The sequence below is a fragment of the Coffea arabica genome, chromosome 8e, assembly GCF_036785885.1.
Source record: "Coffea arabica cultivar ET-39 chromosome 8e, Coffea Arabica ET-39 HiFi, whole genome shotgun sequence".
In the NCBI taxonomy this organism is placed as follows: Eukaryota; Viridiplantae; Streptophyta; class Magnoliopsida; order Gentianales; family Rubiaceae; genus Coffea; species Coffea arabica.
In genome coordinates, this window is record NC_092324.1 from 9,424,532 (window position 1) to 9,448,964 (window position 24,433).

Sequence of the window (24,433 nt, forward strand, 5' to 3'; positions counted from 1 at the left end):
TGGGATGATCAGAAAGGGGTCGCTGCTCAATCCAAAATCCTCTCTCTTTCCGATTCTACTACTCTTCCGTTCTCCCTTCGCTGTTCTCTATCGATGCCTTCAACGATGCCCTCTTTCTTTTCACTTTGTTTTCAGCCAGTCATTCCCTATTCTTGCTCTCGGTTCCTTGCCCATAAAACCCTCGGTTTCCCTCCGCTGCTATTTTCTTTTTCTCTGCTTCTTCTTATCTAGCTCCGCCATTCCCCAAAAACCGTAGCTTGCTCTGTTTTTCTTTTGCTTCCTAGCCGCTTGAAGCTTTTTTCTCTGGCCCTTTCCTTAGCTTTTTTCATTTTTGTCCGAAGCTTTGCTCCCTCAGTCGTAGCTTTCTCCTTTCTTCAGTTTCTTCCTCCTCTTTTCCCTTGTTTTTCTCCACCGCCCTCTTTCCTTATCCTCTGTTTTTTCTCCGCCCCAAAACCTCCTTGTTCTCTGTTCTTCCTCTGGCAGCGTTGCTCGTTTTCCTTTTGTTTCTTTCCTTCGCTACCCCCTCAAAACCCCAGCCGCCACTCAATCTTGCTTCATCAGCCGTTCCTTAGTTCTCTCCCAAGCTCCCTCTATCTTTTCCTTGTTTCCCTTTTTCATTTCTTTTTCTCCGTCTTTAGCCCGTCTGCCGCTCCCTTTGTTTTCCTCAAAAACCCTAGCCTCTCTATTGTCTTCCTCTCCGAACCCTAACCGCTCCTGGAACCCTCTCTTGCTCTCATCTTTTTCCTTCTTTTTGATTTTTTGTTTTCCCCTAAATCTTGGGCTTCCAAGTGTCTCTAACACCCAACCCTTTAGGTGCTTTGTTGTTTAATACCCAAAGGGACACTTGTCCCAATGCATGCCCCCCACTTGCCATTTTCACTCTTTTTCTTTTTCTTTTTATCTTTTGTTTTCTTTTTTTTTTGAAATTTAATATATATAAAATAAAATAAAAACCAAAAATTGAAACAAATAAAGATAAAATTAAACTAATTAAACAAACAAAGTTTAAAATCAAAAATTTGGTGTCTACACGGACGTCCGGTACCTCCAATGCTCTGCGTCTAAAGTGTTGCGCAGATTATCGGATGTTCGGTGCTCTAATGTTTTACGTCCGATCGAGATCAGTAAGCTTAGGGAAAATGTTTTAATTCTTTCGGACATCCGGTGATGGAATTCTTCATGCGTCCGAAATTACTTAATGATTGTCGGACGTCCGATCCAGTCTTTACGTGCATCCGACAGTTTCAGCAATCTTTGTCTCTTTCAATTATGCTTAATGTTTGAATCTGATTTGCTTCATTTCTGAAAAGGTCGTTGAGGAGATATTAGTAACATCCATTTGTTTTGTAATCATCGAAAGCTAAAAACTAAGATTAACAGTGGTAGTATTTATTAGAAAATCTAGAAAACTCTGCGCTCGATTATTTAGCAATTTCCTAATTCGAATTCCCGAAATGAGTGCATACGAGTCTAATTGACCCCTCACATCTAACCTTAAGGTTGCCTTTCCCGGTATGCGAAATTCAACTATTTTTCTCTTGCAATCTAATTGAGTATCATATTAAACTAACCAATTCATACCTAAGATAACATCATATCCCTTAATGGCTAAATTTATCAGATTCCTCAATAATTTTCGCTCTCCAATCCAAATTTCACAATTCTTACAAATCGTATTAGTGATCAAACATTGGTCAGCCGTAAGCGTTCTAACTTCTTAATCATAGGACAGTCTAGTAGGTTTCACATTAATTTCACGCATAAAATTAGGGTTGACAAGGGAATGGGTAGCACCAGGGTCTATTAAAATCTTAGCTGGACGATGGAACACAGGAATCATACCTTCTATAATCTCAGATGAATCAGGGACCTGATGTAGCTCTATTGCATATACCCAAGCCGACACTTTTAGTCTATTTCCTTCCACCTTTGTTTGTCCAGGATTTATCTTATTTAACTGTTGGATCCTATTCCCTTCTCGAGGCGGAACTAGATAGTTGGAGATCTAATATTCGGCGCTTCCACAGCACAAACATTTTCTTTCCTTCCTCCAGCAACTTTCTTCCTTATGGTTTGGCTTTCCACAGTATCCACAAGAGACACATGGAGCTGATACAGAACCTCCTTGTGAGGCACCTCTTTGTTGTCCTCTTCTGCCTTGAACTCCTCTTAATGGGGCACCTCTTGACGTCCTCAGAAGTTTTATTCTACTATCCCTCTTCCAAATTTAGGAGGTGTATTCCTATCGACTTGCCTAAAGTTGCTACTAGGCACATCTTGTTTCTTTACTTGAAAAGTTCTGACTTGGAACCTCGCACTTTCAACCCGTTGAGATTTCTCGATAGCGTTACCAATCATATTAATTTGGGCTACTGCTAAGTCTTTCTGAATTTTGACATTTAGCCCCTATACAAAGTGCCTTATTCACTTTTGCTCTGTTACTACCAACACAGGAGCAAATTTAGATAACCTAATGAATTGAGTTTCATATTTGGCAACACTTTGGATGCCCTAACGAAGTCTAATAAGCTCATCTTCTCTTTTCTCCTGAATCAGGGGTGAAAAATATTTTCATATTAAATTCTCTCATGAAATTTATCCAAATCCTTGGGGTTTGTTCTCTTTCCAATTTCGTTCGTATCACATTCCACCAAGAACGGGGTGCTCTCTCTAATTAGAAAACAGTGAAAGTCACTTGCTTTTCTTTAGTATAATGCAATGCTGTAAAAATATCAACTATTTTCTCTAGCCACCTCTCAACTACATCAAGGTGCCACCTCTCAATTACATCAGGATCAGGTCCATAATCAAGTCATAAATCCAGTCAAGTGCAAGATAAAAGAGAAAAGGTAGTTTCTTGACATAAATACCTTCAAACCCTAAGGGAAAATGCAACCAAGAGCTTTCTTTTTCCCAAATCACCATACACAATGTGAAGACTGGAAAATTTGCACATATTTTCTTAAAATTTTTCCTTATTTTGATTAAATTACTTTATAATATCTTTACTACCCATTTATTGCCTCAATAGTTGTAATAAATAATAGAATAAAGAGTTTTGCCCTTAGATTTATAGTTAGCGTAAATTAGGATTTTTGTGTACTTTGGCCGTGTGATCACTTGGTGAGGTGTGTGAACTAAATTTAGTGGATAAAAGTGAGTATTAGGTAAGAGGAAGTGTATGATTAGATGTGCTAATAATAAGTAAGTGAATCATGAGTTAAAACACAAGTGCGAGAGAGTTAAGAAAAATCGGTTTGAACCGACATGCACCGTTTGCTACCGATTGAATACACCACTTGAACACTACTTTATTACCTTAATATCCTTGCTTTTATTTCAGCAAAATCAACCCTAAAATATCCCACAAGGTAGCCAAAATTTTTGACTCAAGAAAGAGAGAAAAGAAAAAAAAAATGAGATGGAATCTTATGGTGACACTTGTTGGAAACCTAGAGAGCTTTGACCAAGCAAATTTTCTTTCCTTCTTATCTTTTATTTTTGGTTCATCTTCTCCATTCTTTCACCATGTTGGCCGAGACTCAAGAGAGGGAAAAAGAGAGAAAAACAACTTCAACTCCAACCTTGAATCAAGTCTTGTTTGGGTGAAATCAACAAAACCAAACCGATTAAACTTTCTTCTTGGTGTGGTGAAATTTTTGGAAGATAGTGGTTTGTTTTTCACTTGCAAGAAGATTTTGGAAGGTATAAGGCTTGAACTTCCTTTTCTCTTTGTTAATTTTGTTAAATTTGGTATAGAAGCATTTAATCTTGGCTTGTTATGTTTGATTGTTTAGTTTTTGATGGTGTAGTGGAATGTTTAACTAGGGTTTGCATTTTTCAGTTTTGATTATTGTTGTACACCTAGTAAATGATGTTATTAAGCTAGGATATGTAATTGATGAAGTGATTAATGGCTTGATGTTACTTTTTAGAGTTAAAAGTTGAATTTCCAGCATTTGGAAGGGAATATCAGTTCTGCCCTGTTTTTGAAATCAACTTGGGCTGCCCATTTCTCCATGTTATAGATGGAATCAACTTTTGAACAAAACATGAAAGTTATAGGGATTTGATTTGACTTTCGACCTACAAAAGTTCAGATCAATTGGATCATTTTAGCATATGATTTGGCTAGAACACTCCTGACTGAGCAAAACCTCTAAGTTTCCTGACCTATTTTTTATGTGCTTCTGACTGTCCATTTTTGACCTTGCAAATGCAAGAACTGGGTGTCAATATCTTCACAAGAAATGTAGGTCTATATTTTAGGTTCGAAACGGCATAAAATGTACCTCAATCCGATGTACCAAGCTACAGTTATGATCAAAACACCGAAGCATGACAAATCTTCCATTTATAAGTTCTCCTTTAAACTAGTTTCCAGCTTTGATCCACGGTGATAATTTATTATTTGGTTTGTTTAGTTGGTTTTAAGGCCTTGAATAGATGTATGTTGTTGGTTATCACTTGTGGTTGGATTGGAAATCTGTTGGCATGTCAATCCAATTTGTACGTGGATGGAAAAATGGATAAATACAAAGGACATGCTGCCCAAATTTTCGCTCGAGGGTTAGGCGAGTGAACTTGAGACTTGAGCGACGACTCGAGGTTGAAGCAAACTCCACTTGTTTATAGTATTCGTGTTTTCCTTAGTAAGAAGTATATAAGTTGAAATTTTTGCCGAAACTCGTACCCTTTTAAAAAGTAAAAGTAGCGACCCTTAAAAATACGATTTTCTCGATTTTTCATACCAAGTGCGACTTCCAAAGTATAAATCACTTCTTTATCGAAACTAAAAAAGCGAGCATGAATTTTCTAGAACTTGATAAGCCATATGACTACTACTTAAACAAGTTTCATTTACTTGATTTTCTTGAAGCGAAACTCCTATGTTTTGAGTTCTAGTGAATTTTAAACTCTTAAATGATATTTTATTGCACATTTGGAATCCAATCAAGGAGTTGTACCTGAGCGTGAGTTTGACAAGCACTAAGTCTTTTGGTGAGTGCTTCCGAATAGATGATTGAACTTGATACTTGATTTAAATTCTTTACCAACGTGATTAGATAAGATTTGCGTGATTTGGTCGGGCAAGGATGTACTTTATCGCACTTGCCCTAATGTGATATATACTTGTTTATTCGTTGCAATTGACTTGATATACTTGTGTGATGTTCGAACTCTCTAGAATTTCAGAAACCCTGTGGCCAATTACTCGAGTCGAGCAGGCAAGGGCTTGGTCGATTGGGTAACGAACCATGGGTCTCTTGTTTTGTCGAGTGAAGTGTTATCTTCTCGACTAATCGTTATGCTCGAGTATTATCACCCGTGTTTATTTAGGATTTTGGGCCCGATAGGGGGTTTGAATGGTGGGCCGAGATTATAGTTAAGCGGTGCTCTACTGGACTGATTACTTTACTTGAAATTGACGGAGTGTCAACTATGACTTGATCAAGCTCTAGTGAAGCAACGGGAATTTGGCTCTTGAGGGCCATCCGTATCCTTATACTTTGAAATGATTATTACTTGTTGTGTTATTATTTCTTTTATGAACTTTAACACTCGCTCATTTTAAGAGCTCAAGTTTAAATAATGGTCAACTTGCTATTTGGAACCTCACTGAGTTGTAGCTCACTCTATTAGTTTTTGTTTTCCTTACAGGGAGCACGAGCGAGGGCGTGAGATTGGTACAGGATAGTGTAGTCTAGTTATTGAATTTTACGATTGTACTCGCGCTATTGCTCGACTAGAGTCGAATGTACATGAATTTTCACATTTTGATATATTTGGGCATGTATAAGAATTGGAGCTGAATTTAAGTATTAATATATATTCGGTGCTTGGGATTTGTTATTTCACTTCCTTTCTATGATTGTAAGTTATTCTCTGGAGGTGCGTGAGCGAGTCCTGACGAGAGTTGAGCAGGTAGTCCACTAAACACTAGGGTACGCCCCAGGGAGAGGTGGGGTCATCATAGGTGGTATCAGAGCTCGTGTCGAGAGAAGGTTCTCGGACTGTGGGGATTGGCTTGTTAAGTGTGAAAGAAATGCCTACTGTTGGGGACATTAGATATGTATGTTGGGTAGGAATCTCAAAAGTGATTGATTTCCTCTTGAGACTAGCTAACTCGAGTGGTGAATTATCATATTTTCGAATTCTTGTACCCGAGTTCCAAAGAGTGATTCCTTTACGATTAGTCGTTATCCCGAGTAATATTAGGATAAGTTTGGATGGCGAAATCCAAGGCACGGGAAATGTGAATAGTCTGGACTTGGGAGCAATGACGGAGCCAAGGGGGGGCAGAGGGGGGCCATGGCCCCCCCTAAGTTTTGAGAATTTTAATTCATAATATGTAAATATGTGTGTAAAATAAAATTGGCCCCCCCTAAATTTTTTCAATTTTAGTTTATATTATGAGAGTTGATATATATATATATATATATATATATATATATATATATATATATATATATATATATATATATATATATGAATTAGTCATCTTTGAATGGAATTTCAATTTTGGCCCCCCCAAAAAAAAAATCCTGGCTCCGTCACTGCTTGGGAGATATTGAAGATATTATTGAGATTTGAGATATTGAAGATATTCAAGTGTACATACCTAGTTGTACTTTTTGGAGTTTTGATTAAGTGTAGTATTTGAGCAATACATGGGGTAATGACCCATAGGATATGTGAATTGCTATGATATGTATATAAAAGAAAGTATGTTATTTTACACGTGCGCTATGATTTTCATTTTATGATTTGAACATGCTTTTGTCGAACTTTATAGCTACTTTATTTTGCTTATACCTATATAGTCTATTTTCAAACGAGCTATAGAGGAAGTCCTGGGCTGCTTTAATAGCCTGTAGTTGTGTCCCCCACCTGGACGAGGCCTTTTGGTGAGGTAGCCTGCGGGTGCCTGTTGTGTTGTCCAGCACTGCCAAGAACAAAACTCACGGCCTGCAAGGACGTCTAACTGTGGGACAATATCGGCCTGGGGCGTTAGACGTATGTTGTTGGTTATCACTTGCGGTAGGATTGGAGGTTTGTTGGCTTGTGAACCCAAGCTGTACTTGGATGGAAAAATGGATAAATACAAAGGGCATGCTGCCCAAATTTTCGCTCGAGGGTTAGGCGAGTGAACTCGAGACTTGAGCGTCGACTCGAGGTTGAAGCGAACTCCACTTGTTTATGGTAGTCGAGTTTTCCTTAGTAAAAGGTACATAAACTGAAATTTTTGCTGAAACTCGTACCCTTTTAAAAAGTAAAAGTAGCGACCCTTAAAAATACGATTTTCTTGATTTTTCATACCAAGTGCAACTTCCAAAGTATAAATCACTTCTTTATCGAAACTAAAAGAGCGAGCATGAATTTTCTAGAGTTTGATAATGTGTCGACCCCACCTCCCCCTAGGGCGTACTTCAGGATTTAGTGGACCGCCTGCCCAACTCTCATCAGGGCTTACTCACTCATTTCAGCTAAAATAGGGTACAACTCCAAGAATAAAGGGAATAACAGTTACCAAGTTTGGAAAGTACAATTACATTCATTTCTGTCTCAACCATCCATACAACCCCAAATACATCAAAAAGATTGGAGTTCTAAATACATTCAACCCTAATCGAACGACTAGTGCGAGTACAATATCAAAATTTTCAAAAAACTAGACTATGCTAGTCTGTACAAGTCTCACGCCCTCGCTCATATCCCCTATAAGGAAAATAAATGGCATGGAATGAGTTAAAAGTTCAGCGAGGTTCGAAATAGCAAGTGGACCATTATTTAAAAGTGCACGTATCAAAGTAGCAAAGTAGCAAAGTAGCAAAATCAAAAAAGTGAGCAATAACATTGCAAGTAGCAAATCTCAAAATGAGAAATGTAAAATTCTTTTTCTAAAAGAAACAATAACACTACGAATAACAATCAAAGTATAAGGATACAGATGGCTCTCAGGAACCAAATTCCCGTTGCTTCACCAGAGCTTGATCCATTATTAGTTGACACTCCGTCAACTTTCAAGTAAAGTAACCAATCTAGTAGTGTTTCACTTCACACTAATTCATCCACCATTCAACCCTCTTACCAGGCTCGAACACCAACTAAACACTAGTGGTAATACTCGAGTATTCCGATTAGTCGAGGAGATAACACTCCACTCGACAACACTAGATACCCATGGTTCGTTATCTAATCGACCAAGCCCTTGCTGGCTCGATTCGATTAACTAACCAGTGGGGTTTGCGTCCCCAAGAAGTCGATGAGACAACATCTCCAATCGACAGAATCAAGATAAAAGTACGGAGACGGGAATAAGAGGTACCTCCCACTCGTATTGAGTATGGTACATGCTGCCGCTCAGCAATTACAAGTCAAGTCCAAGTATATCAAGTCAATTGCAACAATAAACAAATATATATCATATTAGGGCAAGTGCGATAAAGTGCACTCTTGTCCGATCAAACAAATTACGTATCATTAAATCACATTGGTCAAGTATTAAAAACAAGTGTCCAATTCAATCAGGTATTTGGAAACACTCACCAAAGGTCTAGTACCTCTCAAAAGTCACGTTCAGGTCCAACTCCTTGGTTGAAGTCCAAATTTGCGATAAAATATCATTTACGAATGTAAAACTCTCTAGAGTTCGAAATATAGGAGTTTCGCTTCAAAAAAATCAAGTAAATGCAACTCGTTTAAATAGTATTCAAGATACTTATTAAAGTTCAAAAAATTCATGCTCGCTTGTTTAGTTATGATCAAGAAGTGGTTTCGATTTTAGAAGTTACACTTGGTATCAAAGACCGGGAAAAATTGTATTTTGAAAGGGTCTGTCGCGCCCCCATTTTTTGAAAAATCGAAAAAAAGAGTCATTTTGAAATCATAAATGTGTAGTGTGTGTGAAATATGTGAAGTGTGTGAATGTGAGAAATAAAAGAAAAGGCCATGGGACTTTTAAATGCGACGGTTTGGCCAAAATGATAATCTAAAAATGTTTTTTAGAAAAGTAGGAGTCGCCACTTAGTATTGAGTTAGGGTGTACCAAGTCACCCAAAAAGTGGTTTTTGAAAAATAAAGTAAAAACCTTTTTAGATGACTCATAATCTACGAAAATCAAAGAGACGAGTTCGGGGGTCACAGTTGAAGAGAGGGAAGGCAAAGACAATGTCTAAGGTACCCTCTCAACCTAGCCTAAGTTAGTTGCATGATTTAGTCATGATTTTCCTAATTTCGAATCAAAAGATGTATCGTATTTGGATGTAACTAATATGGATGCAATCCTAAAGCTAATGATGAATCGAGTGGGACAAATATCTCTTAGAGGCTCGATTGGACTAAATCACATGAGTTGTGATAGCCAAGGACAAGCCCTCCAAGAAATCACGAATAATGCTAATGACGAAAGAATGAGTGGAATGAAAGTATGCAATGTGAAAACATGAGTTTGTGTGAAGTGAAAGTAATAAAAGACAACAATGTGTAAGTGGAAGTGTGCAAATGGGTGTGCAAGGTGAGGTATGTAAAGTGATAGTGTGAAGTGTATGTGTGCTCAGTGGTAGTATATAAAGTGCAAGTGGAAGAGTGCAAATGTGCAAAATAAGAGTCATGTGAAGTGAACATGTGGAAAAAGTAATAGTATATGAAGTGAGAGTGCAAAGTGATAGTGAGTAAATGAATAGTGTAAGGGTGCATGTGTGCAAGTGATAAAATATAAAGTGCGAGTGGTAGAGTGAAAATGTGCAAAATAAGAGTTGTGTGAAGTGATAGGGGGTAAACGAAATGCATGAACCCTAGAGGAAATGCAAGCGAAATAGGTACGGGGAGACCTTAAATAGTGACTTTAATTTGCCTTTTGGTTAGAAAAAGAATGAGCGTGCTAAGGCTATATGTAGCCACACTCGTCTGTTCCCCTTACCAGAAGGGTGACTCCCTAACCTAATCAAGCAAATGACCCTAATAACTAGAATGAAATGGAAAAAACCAAAAAATTGTGTTCAAATACAGGAAAAGGATAAAGGTTCATGCAAAGATGTAAAAATACTAAATAAATGAAAATGTAATGAAGGCATGCGAGTATGTACTAGCGACAAGGGGACGGTTCTATTGGGTCTAGCATTGGACTAACCCTTTATCTATGAGTATTCACTAGCATTAGACTAGTGAGAAATCGGAAAAGGAGGGTCTCGACTAGCGTTGGACTAGTGAGAAAATGAGAAAAGGTACCACAACTAGCGTTGGACTAGTGTGATGACGTCATTTATTTATTTAGAATCACATAAAAACATAATAAAGCAGGTAAACACCTAAATCACATATAGCACATAGCACATGAGCATAATATCTAGATGCAAGACCCTAAGAAAGCGGTAACACATAGCACGTAAGCATGCAAATCACACAACACTCAATAAAGCAAATAAAGCCCTAACTATTACATTTGGGGAGCCTTACTACAATCTAAGGGGGAATGAATTAAATAAAATGATATAATAACCTAACTATTACAATTGTGGCATTTAATTGCCTTCTCAAATAATTACAAATTAAATTAAAATAAATGAACTAAATTAAAACAAATAAAATGGCTAAATAAAATAAGTAAAATAAAAAAATTTTCAAAAGCATGCAATTACTCACAGAAAGTCACATAATTACACATAGGGTCAAATAAAGTCAAAATAAGGGATAGAATGTACCTCCCTGGAGTTGGGGCCCAAAATGAAAGAAATTTACTTATTTACCCTCCAAAAATAAAGAAAGAGTCAAGGCATCACTTTAATTAACAAATAATCATGAAATTGAATCAATTAAATCATATAAACAACCTACATTCAAGAAATTAAAGCAAGCGAGGACTTAATTGCAAGAATTAACAATGTTTTGGGGGTCCAATTACAATTATCACAAAGACTTGGGGTCAAAATTAAAGAAAAATAAAGTTTAGGGACCTATTTACAATTAAATTAAGGGCCTAATTGAAAGAAGCCTAAAGTTTTAAGGTCGTAGCATAATTAAGGAAAAGTCCGAGGACTGATTTGTAACTTTGGTTTCCAGATTCTTGGTAAGCCAAGCCATTGGGCCATTTTATTCATTTCTGGGCCAAATCCCCTCTTAGCCCAACCGAAAATCTTAAGAACACAAGCAAGCCAGCCTATCTTTTTTACCCAAACAAGCCTGACGAAGAAGAGTGGGCTTCAGCTCCCAAGCCCATGCTAAAATCCATAAAAATAAACCAAGACCCACTTCCTAAAACCCAACAAAAAGTGTTGGATTTTATCTTCCTAAACCCAAGTCTGAAACCCAAATTAAACCCACTTTTACAAACCCAAACAAATGTTATTACCCACAACCTAAACCATAATCCTAAACCCAACAAGATTAGCCAATCAACTAAAAATTATTAAGACACAATTATGATCTAAATCCCAGAATTAAACTACCCAACAAAGTCACATGAAATATGCAAACAGAGGATTAAACTTAAAAGGACAAAATTAGTTTAATTTTTCCAGATTTTGGGCCACAATGAAATTAGGCAGAAATGAAAGGGTTGGAATAAAAATTTCAGAAAAAAATCCATGCATCTTCTTCGTAGCCTTCTGCAACTTTCGCAGACCCAACAATAAACATACCAACATGGTTGCCAACGGTTTAGTTCAATTTCAGCTCTAGCCACCCTCGAAAGGAAATAAAACTCACGCAAACTCCTTTTCATATAATCTCATGACATAATTCGAATTCATGCCAAGGAACACCAAGCAAAAGAAAAACAGAACAGAAGCCAAACAAGCGGATGCCAAACAAACTATCCGAATCAACTATTTTGACAAGCATGGACTGGCCGAACGTATGCAAACAGAAATCAACTCATCATTTCAAACCAAACTCTCAATTTGGGTATTTCATCGAACATCAACTGGGCATCAAAAAATTTCACTGATTTTTGCTCAATCGATATTATAATTAGCCTAAAAATTATCAGAAATCCACAGAAATTTAGCCCAAATAGACACAGAAAATATGTACGATCAAAGGCTATGAACAATTGACATGAAAATTGAAATACCAACTTCACAAAAGATATATTTTGACAGAAGAGTGAAATGTAAATGAAGAGGCTACCTTACTGTGGCCTCTCACGGTGAAGCCTTGCAAGTAATGATGGCCGATTCCAGTGGTGGCAGTTTCGGCTCTTCCTCCGCCGTTTTCTTTGCTCCCTGAAAAACTGCCCCTCCATTTCCAGATCTTCCCCCTTTCTTGCTTTGCTTTTTCTGCTCTGTTTTCTTTTCTTCTGTTTTTAACTTCAACTCCTTGCTCTGTTTTCTTATTAGCCGACTCAAATTGACAGGCTTGGAGTTTGAAGGAAGCTTTGGATTTAATAGCGGTTTTCCCAACAGAATTTTTTCATCTTCGGTGTCGGCGTCGGTGTCAAGGGGTTGAAGAATCAATATTGGGGGAATGAACGGTCATCGTCTTCCTCATCTCTATTTTTTCTCACCCGAAACTTCCCCAAGTTTCCAGATTTCCTTTGCCGTTTCCCCCCCCCCAGATTTTCCAATTTCCCTCAGATGTTTTTCCCCTCTCTTCGCCCTCTACTCTCTCCCTTGTTTTCCTTTTTCGTTTCTTTTTCCAGTCTTCAATCTGTTTGCCACCCCTATTGCCTTGCCTTCTGTTTTTCCTTCTTTGTTTCCTGTTCTCTGTTTTTCCCTCTAGCCCCCAAGACGAAGCTCCCCTGTCCTTAGCTTTTTTTCTCTGGCCGCCCCCCCAGATTTTCCTCTCTGTCTCAGCTCTGTTTTAGTCCAAGCTCCCCCCCTTTTTTTTTTAGTTTCCGTCCTTTTTTTCACGGCCCTCCAGACCTCTTTTTGTAATTTTCAAATCTTGGGCCACCAAATGTGTAACACCTAACCCCCTTAGATGCCTTGTTGTCCAAAACACAAGAGGGACACTTGTCCCAATGCATGACCCCTCACTTGCCATTTTCACTCTTTTTCTCTTTTTCCTTTTTCTTTTGTTTTTTTGAAATTTAGTATGAAGACAAAAATAAAATAAAATAATAATAAATAATAATAATAATAATAATAATAAAATAAATCAGAACAAAATAAAATAAAATTAAATTAAATAACCCTAAAATTGAAACAAATAAACCTAAAATTAAATTAATTAAACAAAGTTTAAAAAATAAAAATTTGGTGTCTACAGGGTCGCTACTTTCACTTTTCAAGGGTACGAGTTCCGGCAAAATTTTAGCTTATATACTCTAACTAAAGAAAACTCGAATACCATAGGTGATCTAAATCCAACTTGACCTCAAATCCTTATTCAAGTCGCAACTATATCTACCTAGCCCTTAAGTGAAAATTTGGGCAGTACGCCGTTTGTGTTGTCCTATTTTTTAGCCATTTATGGCTTCATTATTTTTCTTAATTCAGCCCCAAAACACATACAAATAATCAATCTCATCACAATAGCGTTTCAATGGCTCAAAATCATCCAAGTACAACACAAGTATAATAATCCAACCGGAAATTAAGTTTTGAAGGCAAAAGGCTAAATGGTAGATTCGACATCTTATAACATTTTAGTCACAACTAGAGTTATGTTTATTGGATTGGTGTGAACTTTATACCGTTTCGAAGTTAAGACAAAGAGCTACAACTTTCATGAAGGCCACTCAATTCAGTTCACAATTAATCTAGGTCAAAAGTACAGATTACAGAACCAGAAGGTCCTTGTCAGTATGGTTGTCAGTACTAAATTCAAATGACAATAACTCAAGCTACACAATTCCGTTTGAGGTGTTTTGGATGTGTTGAAAAGTTGAAACGTAGGGCTAAAAGTTGTGTGTTTTGGCCAAAAGTTGATTTGATACGGATCAATGTAAAAAACGAGGCCAAAGTTGTGAAATTTCAAAACTGTCCATGAAATGTGGCTTTTGGAAGTCAGGGGTATTCTAGTCATTTCACATGCTATAGTGATCCGATTGAGTTGAAATTTTACAGGAAGATATATAACATCATTTACTACAACTTTCATGTTTTACCCTAAGCCTAATTCGGCCTCTAACATACACGAACAAAACTGGTCAGAACAGAGCAGGTTTAATCCTTAAATCTGAAATTTAATACATTCAAGGTATAAACTTCACATTTCTAGCTTGAACCACTACTTCAACTTCCTATCTAAGCTTATTCACATCATATTCTATATAATAAACAAGAAACACAACTGAAACAACTCAAACCCTAACTCAAAATCCACCATAATCATCAAAACTATGTAAATAACTATCATTAGCCAAGAATTTAAGTTGCTATACAACTTAAGCAAGATTAAGGGAAAGAAATAGGATGGACAGCCATAATACCTCACTAAGATGCTTGCAAAAGAAATCCACCACCTCTCCTTGTAAAACTTTTAGCACACCAAGCTTCCCAAGTGCTCAAAGAAAGGATTAATCGGTTTAGATTCTTGATTTTTCACTCAAATAAGCTAAAATCCCAAGATGAAATGAGGTTCTCCCCTCTTGTTTTTCTCCCCTAAAATTTTGGCCAAGCTCAAAAAAAATGGAAGAAAATAGAGTCAAGAAGAAGAAAAAAAGGAAAGAAACTCATTTGATCAAAGTTCCATGGATTGCTAACAAGTGTCAACTCAAGATGGCTTCTTATATTTTTTTTCTTTTCTCCCTTTTCTTTAGTCCAAAATTTCAGCTGCTTTAGGAGATATTTTAGGGCTGATTTTTCTCAATTAATAACAAGGAGATTAAGGTAATAACATAGTGTTCAAGTAGTGCACTCATTCGGTAGCAAACAGTGCACGTCGGTTCAAACCGATTTTCCTTAAATCGCGCATACTAGGGTTTTAACTTATGATTCACTAATTTATTATTATCACTTCTAATCACACACTTAATATCATCTAAAACTTACTCTTAATCACTAAATTTAATACACACTCCGTACCGAATAATCACATTTTCAAAAGATGTAAAAATCCTAGTTTATCTTAACAATGGAAGTAAAGGGAAAACCCTTGGTTCTGTGATTAATTGTAACTATTGAGGAAGTGAATAAGTAGTAAAGCTATTGTAAAATAATGGATTCCAAATAAAAGGAAATTTTTAAAAAAATATGAGGGATTTTACAAGTCCTCACAATCACACTACCAAAATGCACACAAAAACACACACCAAAACCCGAGTATGCACAAAACCCCTAACTTATGCCCTTCCTTTAGGAAAATTATAACTTGAGTTATAAATATAAAAAAATTATATAAATTGGCTTGTTAAAAACTAGATTTCAAATACTAAAAATCTTTAGAAAACACCTCAAAGAGATTTAGTTCATAAGTTGGTCCAAATTGAGCCATAAACTACTACAACATTCCTATGTTTACTTGTGCAGGGCAGAATTTTCAGTCAACTTTGCTAATTTGCTAGAATTTATGAACATTGAATCGAACCCTAATTTTACATCGTAGGAAACCCTCTGAGTCTAGTTTCAAACGCAACAAATGGAACTCAATTCCAACTTTCCTATACGAAGTTATAGCCAATTTCCCAAAACTGCGCAGAGCCTCCTGCGAAAATTCTAGATTTTCTAACAACTTGAGATTATGAAACTTTTCTTAACAAAATTCACTCCCTTGACTCAAATTCAACCATTAAAGCAACCAAGAATCAAACATAAGTGAGTTCACATAAACGTTATTAAGAAAAGCAAAATTTCGGGGCCTCACAGATAAGCCCTATGACTGCTCCTTAAACAAGTTTCATTTACTTGATTTTCTTGAAGCGAAACCCCTATGTTTCGAACCCTAGTGAATTTTAAACTCTTAAATGGTATTTTATTGCAGATTTAAACTCTAATCAAGGAGTTGTACCTGAGCGTGGTTGGACAAGCACTAAGTCTTTTGGTGAGTGCTTCCAAATACAATATTGAACTTGATACATGGTTTAAATTCTTTACCAACGTGATCAGATAAGATTTGCGTGGTTTGGTCGGGCAAGGGTGTACTTTATCGCACTTGCCCTAATATGATATATACTTATTTATTTGTTGCAATTGACTTGATATACTTGTGTCTGATGTATGCACTCTTTGGAATTCCAGAAACCCTGTGACTAGTTACTCGAGTCGAGCCGGCAAGGGTTTGGTCGATTGGGTAACGAACCCTGAGTCTCTTGTTTTGTCGAGTGGAGTGTTATCTCCTCGACTAATCGGTATGCTCGAGTATTATCACCCGTGTTTATTGAGGATTTTGGGCCCGGTAGGGGGTTTGAATGGTGGACGGAGATTGTAGTTAAGTGGTCCTCTGCTGGACTGGTTACTTTACTTGAAAGTTGACGGAGTGTCAACTACGGCTTGATCAAGCTTTGGTGAAGCAACGGGAACTTGGCTCTTGAGAGCCATCCGTATCCTTATACTTTGAAATGATTATTACTTGTTGTATTATTGTTTCTTTTATGAACTTTTACACACACTCATTTTAAGAGTTCAAATTTAAATAATGGTCAACTTGCTATTTGGAATCTCACTGAGTTGTAACTCACTCTATTAGTTTTTGTTTTTCTTACGGGGGTATGAGCGAGGGCGTGAGACTGGTAAAGGGTAGCGTAGTCCAGTTTTTGAATTTTTGCGATAGTACTCGCGCTAGTACTCAACTAGAGTTGAATGTACCTGGATTTTCGCATTTTGATATATTTGGGCATGTATAAGACTTGGAGCGAAATTTAAGCATTAATGTATATTTTGCGCATGGGATTTGTTGTTTCACTTCCTTTCTATGGTTGTAAGTTATTCTCTTGAGATGCATGAGCGAGTCTTGCCGAGAGCTGGGCAGGCAGTCTGCTAACCCCTAGGGTACGTTCCAAGGAGTGGTGGGGTCGTCACAAGTGGTATCGGAGCTCTTATCGCGCTCGTGCCGATAGAGGGTTCTCGGACTGTGGGGTTTGGCTAGTTAAGTGTGGAAGAAATGTCTATTGTTGGGGACATTAGATATATATGTTGGGTAGAAATGTCAAAAGTGGTTGATTTCCTCTTGAGACTAGCTAACTCGAGTGGTGAATTATCATATTTTTGGATTCCTGTACCCGAGTACCAAAGAGTGATATCTTTAGGTTTAGTTGATATCCCGAGTAATATTAGGATAAATTTGGATGGCGAAAGCCAAGGCACGGTGAATGTGAATAATCTGGATTTGGGAGATATTGAAGATATTAGTGAGATTTGAGATATTGAAGATATTCAAGTTTACATACCTGGTTGTAATTTTTCGAGTTTTGATTAAGTGTAGTGTTTAAGCAATACCTGGGGTTAATGTCCCATAGGATATGTGAATTGCTATGATATGTATTTAAAAAAAGTATGTTATTTTACACGTGCGCTATGATTTTTATTTTATGATTTGAACATGCTTTTTATCGAACTTTATTGCTACTTTATTTTGCTTATACCTATATAGTCTATTTTCAAAAGAGCTATGGACGGTAGGCGAGAGTTTCATTAGAAATATCTTCCACCATTAGTCCCGGAGGTAAAGGGAGGATGATTTCATTAGGCTACATCAAGGAATCTTAAGTGTCTCTGAGTATGTGCCTCAGTTCACCAAATTATCAAAATTTGCTCCTGAATTGATAGCTATGGAGCCAAGGAGGGTGCTTAACCCGTCTAAAGTGAAAGAAGGTACGATTCATGTTTTCCATTATTTGGCTAAAATTTTGACTAATGAGGAGATTTGGGAGTTAGAGATGGACATTCAAGAAGAATACCCTGAGCTATTTACGAATAAATATATGAATTTTGAGATTGAAATTCTTTTAAGGAGGAGAGAGTGTGACGACTGAAAATTTTGCCCATATTTTCTTAAAATTTCCGCTTATTTTGATTAAATTACTTTATAATATCTTTACTACTCATTTACTCCCTCAATAGTTGTAATAAATAATAGAATTAAGAGTTTTGCCCTTAGTTTTATAGTTACGTAAATTATGGTTTTTGTACACTTTGGTCGTGTGCTCACTTGGTGAGGTGTGTGTACTAAATTTGTGGGATAAGAATGGGTATTAGGCAAGAGAAAGTGTGTGATTAGAAATGCTAATAATAAGTTAGTGAATCATAAGTTAAAACACAAGTACGAGAGAGTTAAGGAAAATCGGCCTGAACAGACGTGCACCGTTTGCTACCGATTGAATACACCACTTGAACACTACTTTATTACCTTAATCTCCTTGCTTTTATTTCAGCAAAATCAATCCTAAAATATCCCACAAGGTAGCCGAAATATTTGATCCAAGAAAGAGAGAAAAGAAAAAAAAAATGAGATGGAATCTTATGGTGACACTTGTTGGAAACCTAGAGAACTTTGACCAAGCAAATTTTCTTTCCTTCTTATCTTTTAGTTTGGGTTCATCTTCTCCATTCTTTCACCATGTTGGCCGAGACTCAAGAGAGGGAAAAAGAGAGAAAAACAACTTCAACTCCAACCCTGAATCAAGCCTTGTTTGAGTGAAATCAACAAAACCAAACCGATTAAACTTTCCTCCTGTTGCTTGGAAAGCTTGGTGTGATAAAATTTTTGGAAGACAGTGGTTTGTTTTTCACTTGCAAAAAGCTTTTGGAAGATATAAGGCTTGACCTTCCTTTTCTCTTTTTTAATCTTGTTAAATTTGGTATAGAAGCTTTTAATCTTGGCTTGCTATGGTTGATTGTTTAGTTTTTGATGGTGTAGTGGAATGTTTAGCTAGAGTTTGCATTTTTCAGCTTTGATTATTGTTGTATACCTAGTAAATGATGTTATTAAGCTAGGATATGGAATTGATGAAGTGATTAATGGCTTGATGTTACTTTTTAGAGTTAAAAGTTGAATTTCTATCATTTGGTAGGGAATGTCAGTTCTGCCCTGTTTTTGGAATCAACTTGGGGTGCCCATTTCTCCATGTTATAGATTGAATCAACTTTTGAACAAAACATGAATGTTATAGGGATTTGAGATAAATTTCTACCTACAAAAGTTCAGATCAATTGGATCATTTCAACTTATGATTTGGCCAAAGCACACCTGACTGAGCAAAACCTCTTATTTTCCTGACCTATTTTTCATGTGCTTCTGACTATCCATTTTTGACATTGTAAATGCAAGAACTGGGTGTCGATATCTTCAAAGGTAGGTCTATGTCTTAGCTTTGAAACACCATAAAATGTACCTCAATCTGATATACCAAGCTACAGTTATGACCAAAACACCGAAGCATGACAAATCTGCCATTTATAAGTTCTTCTTTAAATTGGTTTCCACCTTTTGTCCACGGTGATAAGTTATTATTTGATTTGTTTAGTTGGTTTTAAGCCCTTGAATAGATGCATGTTGTTGGTTAGCACTTGTGGTAGGATTGGAGGTTTGTTGGCTTGTGAATCCAAGTTGTACTTGAATGGAAAAATGGATAAATACAAAAGGCATGTTACCCAAATTTTCGCTCGAGGGTTAGGCGAGTGAACTCAAGACTTGAGCGACCACTCAAGGTTGAAGCGAACTCCGCTTATTTATGGTATTCGAGTTTTCCTTAGTAAGAGGTATATAAGTTGAAATTTTTGCCAAAACTCATACCCTTTTAAAAAGTAAAAGTAGTGACCCTTAAAAATACGATTTTCTCGATTTTTCATACCAAGTGCGACTTCCAAAGTATAAATCACTTCTTTATCGAAACTAAAAGAGTGAGCATGAATTTTCAAGAGTTTGATAAGTCCTATGACTACTACCTAAACAAGTTTCATTTACTTGGTCTTCTTGAAGCGAAACTTCTATGTTTCGAACCCTAGTGAATTTTAAACTCTTAAATGATATTTTACCGCAGATTTGGACTCCAATCAAGGAGTTGTACTAAAGCATGAGTTTGTCAAGCACTCAGTCTTTTGGTAAGTGCTTCCAAATACATGATTGAACTTGATTTTTGATTTAAAGTCTTTACCAATGTGATCAAATAAGATTTGCGTGGTTTGGTCGGACAAGGGTGTACTTTATTGCACTTGCCCTAATGTGATATATACTTGTTTATTTGTTGCAATTGACTTTCATATACTTGTGTCTGATGTGCGCACTCTCTGAATTCCAGAAACCTTGTGGCTAGTTAGTCGAGTAGAGCTGACAAAGGCTTGGTCGATTGGGTAACGAACCATGGGTCTCTTGTTTTATCGAGTGGAGTGTTATCTACTCGACTAATCGGTATGCTCGAGTATTACCACCATGTTTATTGAGGATTTTGGACCCAATAGGGGGTTGGAATGGTGGATGAAGATTGTAGTTCAGCGGTGCTCTATTGGACTGGTTACTTTATTTGAAAGTTAACGGAGTGTCAACTACGACTTAATCAAACTCTGGTGAAACAACGGAAATTTGGCTCTTGAGAGCCATCCATATCCTTATACTTTGAAATGATTATTACTTGTCGTGTTATTGTTTCTTTTATGAACTTTTACACTCGCTCATTTTAAGAGCTCAAGCTTAAATGATGGTCGACTTGCTATTTGGAACCTCACTGAGTTGTAACTATCTCTATTAGTTTTTGTTTTCCTTACAAGGAGTACGAGCGACGGCGTGAGACTGGTACAGGCCAGCGTAGCCTAGTTTTTGAATTTTTTCGATTGTACTCGCGCTAATACTCGACTAGAGTTGAATGTACTTGGATTTTCGTATTTTGATACATTTGGGCATGTATAAGATTTTGAGCTGAATTTAAGCAATAATATATTCTGCGCTTGGGATTTGTTGTTTCACTTCCTTTCCATGGTTGTAAGTTATTCTCTTGAGGTGCGTGAGTGAGTCCTGGCGAGAGTTGGACAGGCGGTCTGCTAAACCCTAGGGTACGTCCCAGGGGGAGGTGGGGTCGTAACAGGTGGTATCAGAGCTCTTATCGAGCTCGTGCCGGGAAAGGGTTCTCGGACTGTAGGGATTGGCTTGTTAAGTGTGGAAGAAATATCAATTGTTGGGGACATTAGATGTGTATGTTGGGTAGGAATCTCAAAAGTGGTTGATTTCCTCTTAAGACTAGCTAACTCGAGTGGTGAATTATCGTATTTTCGGATTCTTGTACCCGAGTGCCAAAGAGTGATACCTATAGGATTAGTCGATATCCCGAGTAATATTAGGATAAGTTTGGATGGAGAAAGTCAAGGCACGGGGAATGTAAATAGTCTGGACTTGGGAGATATTAAAGATATTAGTGAGATTTGAGATATTGAAGATATTCAAGTTTACATACCTGGTTGTACTTCTTCGAGTTTTGATTAAGTGTAGCATTTGAGCAATACCTGGGGTTAATGTCCTATAGGATATGTGAATTGTTGTGATATGTATATAAAGAAAGTATGTTATTTTGCACGTGCGCTATGATTTTCATTTTATGATTTGAACATGCTTTTGTCGAACTTTATAGCTATTTTATTTTGCTTATACCTGTATAGTGTATTTTTAAAAGAGCTATGGACGGTAGGCGAGAGTTTCATTAGAAATATCTTCCACCATTAGTCCCGGAGGAAAAGGGAGGATGATTTCATTGGGCTACATCAAGGAGGCTTAAGTGTCTCTGAGTATGATCCTTTGATCACCAAGTTATCAAAATTTGCTCATGAATTGATAGCTATGGAGCCGAGGAGGGTGCTTAACCCGTCTAAAGTGGTAGAAGGTACAATTCATGTTTCCCATTGTCTAGCTAAAATTTTAACTAATGAGGACATCTGCGAGTTAGAGACGGAAATGCAAGAAGAATACCCTGACCTATTTACGAATAAATGTATGAATTTCGAAATCGAAATTCTTTTAAGACGGAGAGAGTGTGACGACTAAAATATTCGCTCATATTTTCTTAAAATTTTCTCTTATTTTGATTAAATTACTTTATAATATCTTTACTACTAATTTACTCCCTCAATAGTTGCAATAAATAATAGAATTAAGAGTTTTGCCCTTAGTTTTATAGTTAGCAAAATTAGGATTTTTGTACACTTTGGCCGTGTGATCACTTGGTGAGGTATGTGTACTAAATTTGGCGGACAAGAGTGAGTATTAGGTAAGAGGAGGTGTATAATTAGATGTGCTAATAATAGGTTAATGAATCATAAGTTAAAACACAAGTACAAGAGAGTTAAGGAAAATCGGCTTGAACTGACGTGCACCGTTTGCTACCGATTGAATACACCACTTGAACACTACTTTATTACCTTAATCTCTTTGCTTTTATTTCAGTAAAATCAACCCTAAAATATCCCACAAGGTGGCCAAAATTTTTGACCCAAGAAAGAGAGAAAAGAAAAAAAATGAGATGGAATCTTGTGGTGACACTTGTTGGAAACCTAGAGAACTTTGACCAGCAAATTTTCTTGCCTTCTTATCTTTCATTTTTTGTTCATCTTCTCCATTCTTTCACCATGTTGGCCGAGACTCAAGAGAGGAAAAAAGAGAGAAAAACAACGTCAACTCCAACCTTGAATCAAGCCTTGTTTGATTGAAATCAACAAAACAAAACCGATTAAACTTTCCTTTTGTTGCTTGGAAAGCTAGGTGTGGTAAAATTTTTGAAAAATAGTGGTTTGTTTTTCACTTGCAAGAAGCTTTTAGAAGGTATAAGGCTTGAACTTCCTTTTCTCTTGCTTAATCTTGTTAAATTTGGTATAGAAGCTTTTAATCTTGGCTTGCTATGGTTGATTGTTTAGTTTTTTATGGTGTAGTGGAATGTTTAGTTAGGGTTTGCATTTTTCAACTTTGATTATTGTTGTATACCTAGTAAATGATGTTATTAAGCTAGGATATGGAATTGATGAAGTGATTAATGGTTTGATGTTACTTTTGAGAGATAAACGTTGAATTTTCAGCATTTGGTACGGAATGTCAGTTCTGCCCTATTTTTGGAATCAACTTGGGCTGCGCATTTCTCTATTTTGTAGATTGAATAAGCTTTTGGACAAAACTTAAAAGTTATAGGGATTTTAGTTAACTTTCTACCTGCAAAAGTCTAATCAATTCGATCATTTTAGCTAATGATTTGGCTAGAGCACTCCTGACTGAGCAAAACTTCTAATTTTCCTGACCTGTTTTTCATGTGCTTCTGACCGTCCGTTGTTGACATTGTAAATGCAAGAACTGGGTGTCGATGTCTTCACAGGAGATGTAGGTCTATGTTTTAGCTTCAAAACTCCATAAAATGTATTTCAATCTGATATACCGAGCTACAATTATGACCAAAACACCGAAATATGACAAATCAGCCATTTGTAAGTTCTTCTTTAAACTGGTTTCCAGCTTTGGTCCTCGGTGATAAGTTATTATTTGGTTTGTTTAGTTGGTTTTAAGGTATTGAATAGATGTATGTTGTTGGTTATCATTTGTGGTAGGATCGAAGGTTTGTTGGCTTGTGAATCCAAGTTGTACTTGGATGGGAAAATAGATAAATACAAAGGGCATGTTACCCAAATTTTCGCTCGAAAGTTAGGCGAGTGAACTTGAGACTTGAGTATCGACTCGAGATTGAAGCGAACTCCACTTGTTTATGGCATTCGAGTTTTATTTAGTAAGAGGTACATAAGCTGAAATTTTTGCAGAAACTCATACCCTTTTAAAAAGTAAAAGTAGCGATCCCTAAAAATACGATTTTCTCGATTTTTCATACCAAGTGCGACTTCCAAAGTATAAATCACTTCTTTATCGAAACTAAAAGATCGAGCATGAATTTTCAAGAGTTTGATAAGCCCTATGACTACTCCTTAAACAAGTTTCATTTACTTGATCTTCTTGAAGCGAAACTCCTATGTTTCGAACCCTAGTGAATTTTAAACTCTTAAATGATATTTTATCGCAAATTTGGACTCCAATCAAGGAGTTGTACCTGAGTGTGAGTTTGACAAGCACTAAGTCTTTTAGTGAGTGCTTCCAAATTCATAATTGAACTTGATACTTGATTTAAATTCTTTACCAACGTGATCAGATAAGATTTGCGTGGTTTGGTCGGGCGAGGGTGTACTTTATCGCACTTGCCCTAATATGATATATACTTGCTTATTTGTTGCAATTGACTTGATATACTAGTGTCTGATGTGTGCACTCTTTAGAATTCCAGAAACCCTGTGGCCAGTTACTCGAGTCGAGCCGGCAAGGGCTTGGTCGATTGGGTAACGAACCCTGGGTCTCTTGTTTTGTCGAGTGGAGTGTTATCTCCTCGACTAATCAATATGCTCGAGTATTACCACACATGATTATTGAGGATTTTGGGCCCGATAGGGGGTTTGAATGGTGGACGGAGATTGTAGTTAAGCGGTACTCTACTGGACTGGTTACTTTACTTGAAAGTTGACGGAGTGTCAACTACGACTTGATCAAGCTCTGATGAAACAACGGGAATTTGGCTCTTGAGGCTATCCGTATCCTTATATTTTGA

General features: G+C 36.9%; 1 long non-coding RNA gene across 2 annotated transcripts; it reads right to left on the reverse strand.

Annotated features, from left to right (window-relative positions):
• Positions 1 to 7,527: 7,527 nt before the first annotated feature.
• On the reverse strand, positions 7,528 to 12,805 carry LOC140012490 (uncharacterized). 2 transcript variants are annotated; one of them, XR_011819649.1, is made up of 2 exons: positions 12,130 to 12,805; positions 7,528 to 7,719 (listed from the first exon to the last, which is right to left on the reverse strand). It is a non-coding gene; the product is annotated as an uncharacterized lncRNA (long non-coding RNA). The 2 variants fall into 2 exon arrangements; XR_011819650.1 differs by having other exon boundaries at positions 10,704 to 12,805.
• Between the last annotated feature and the right edge of the window lie 11,628 nt (positions 12,806 to 24,433).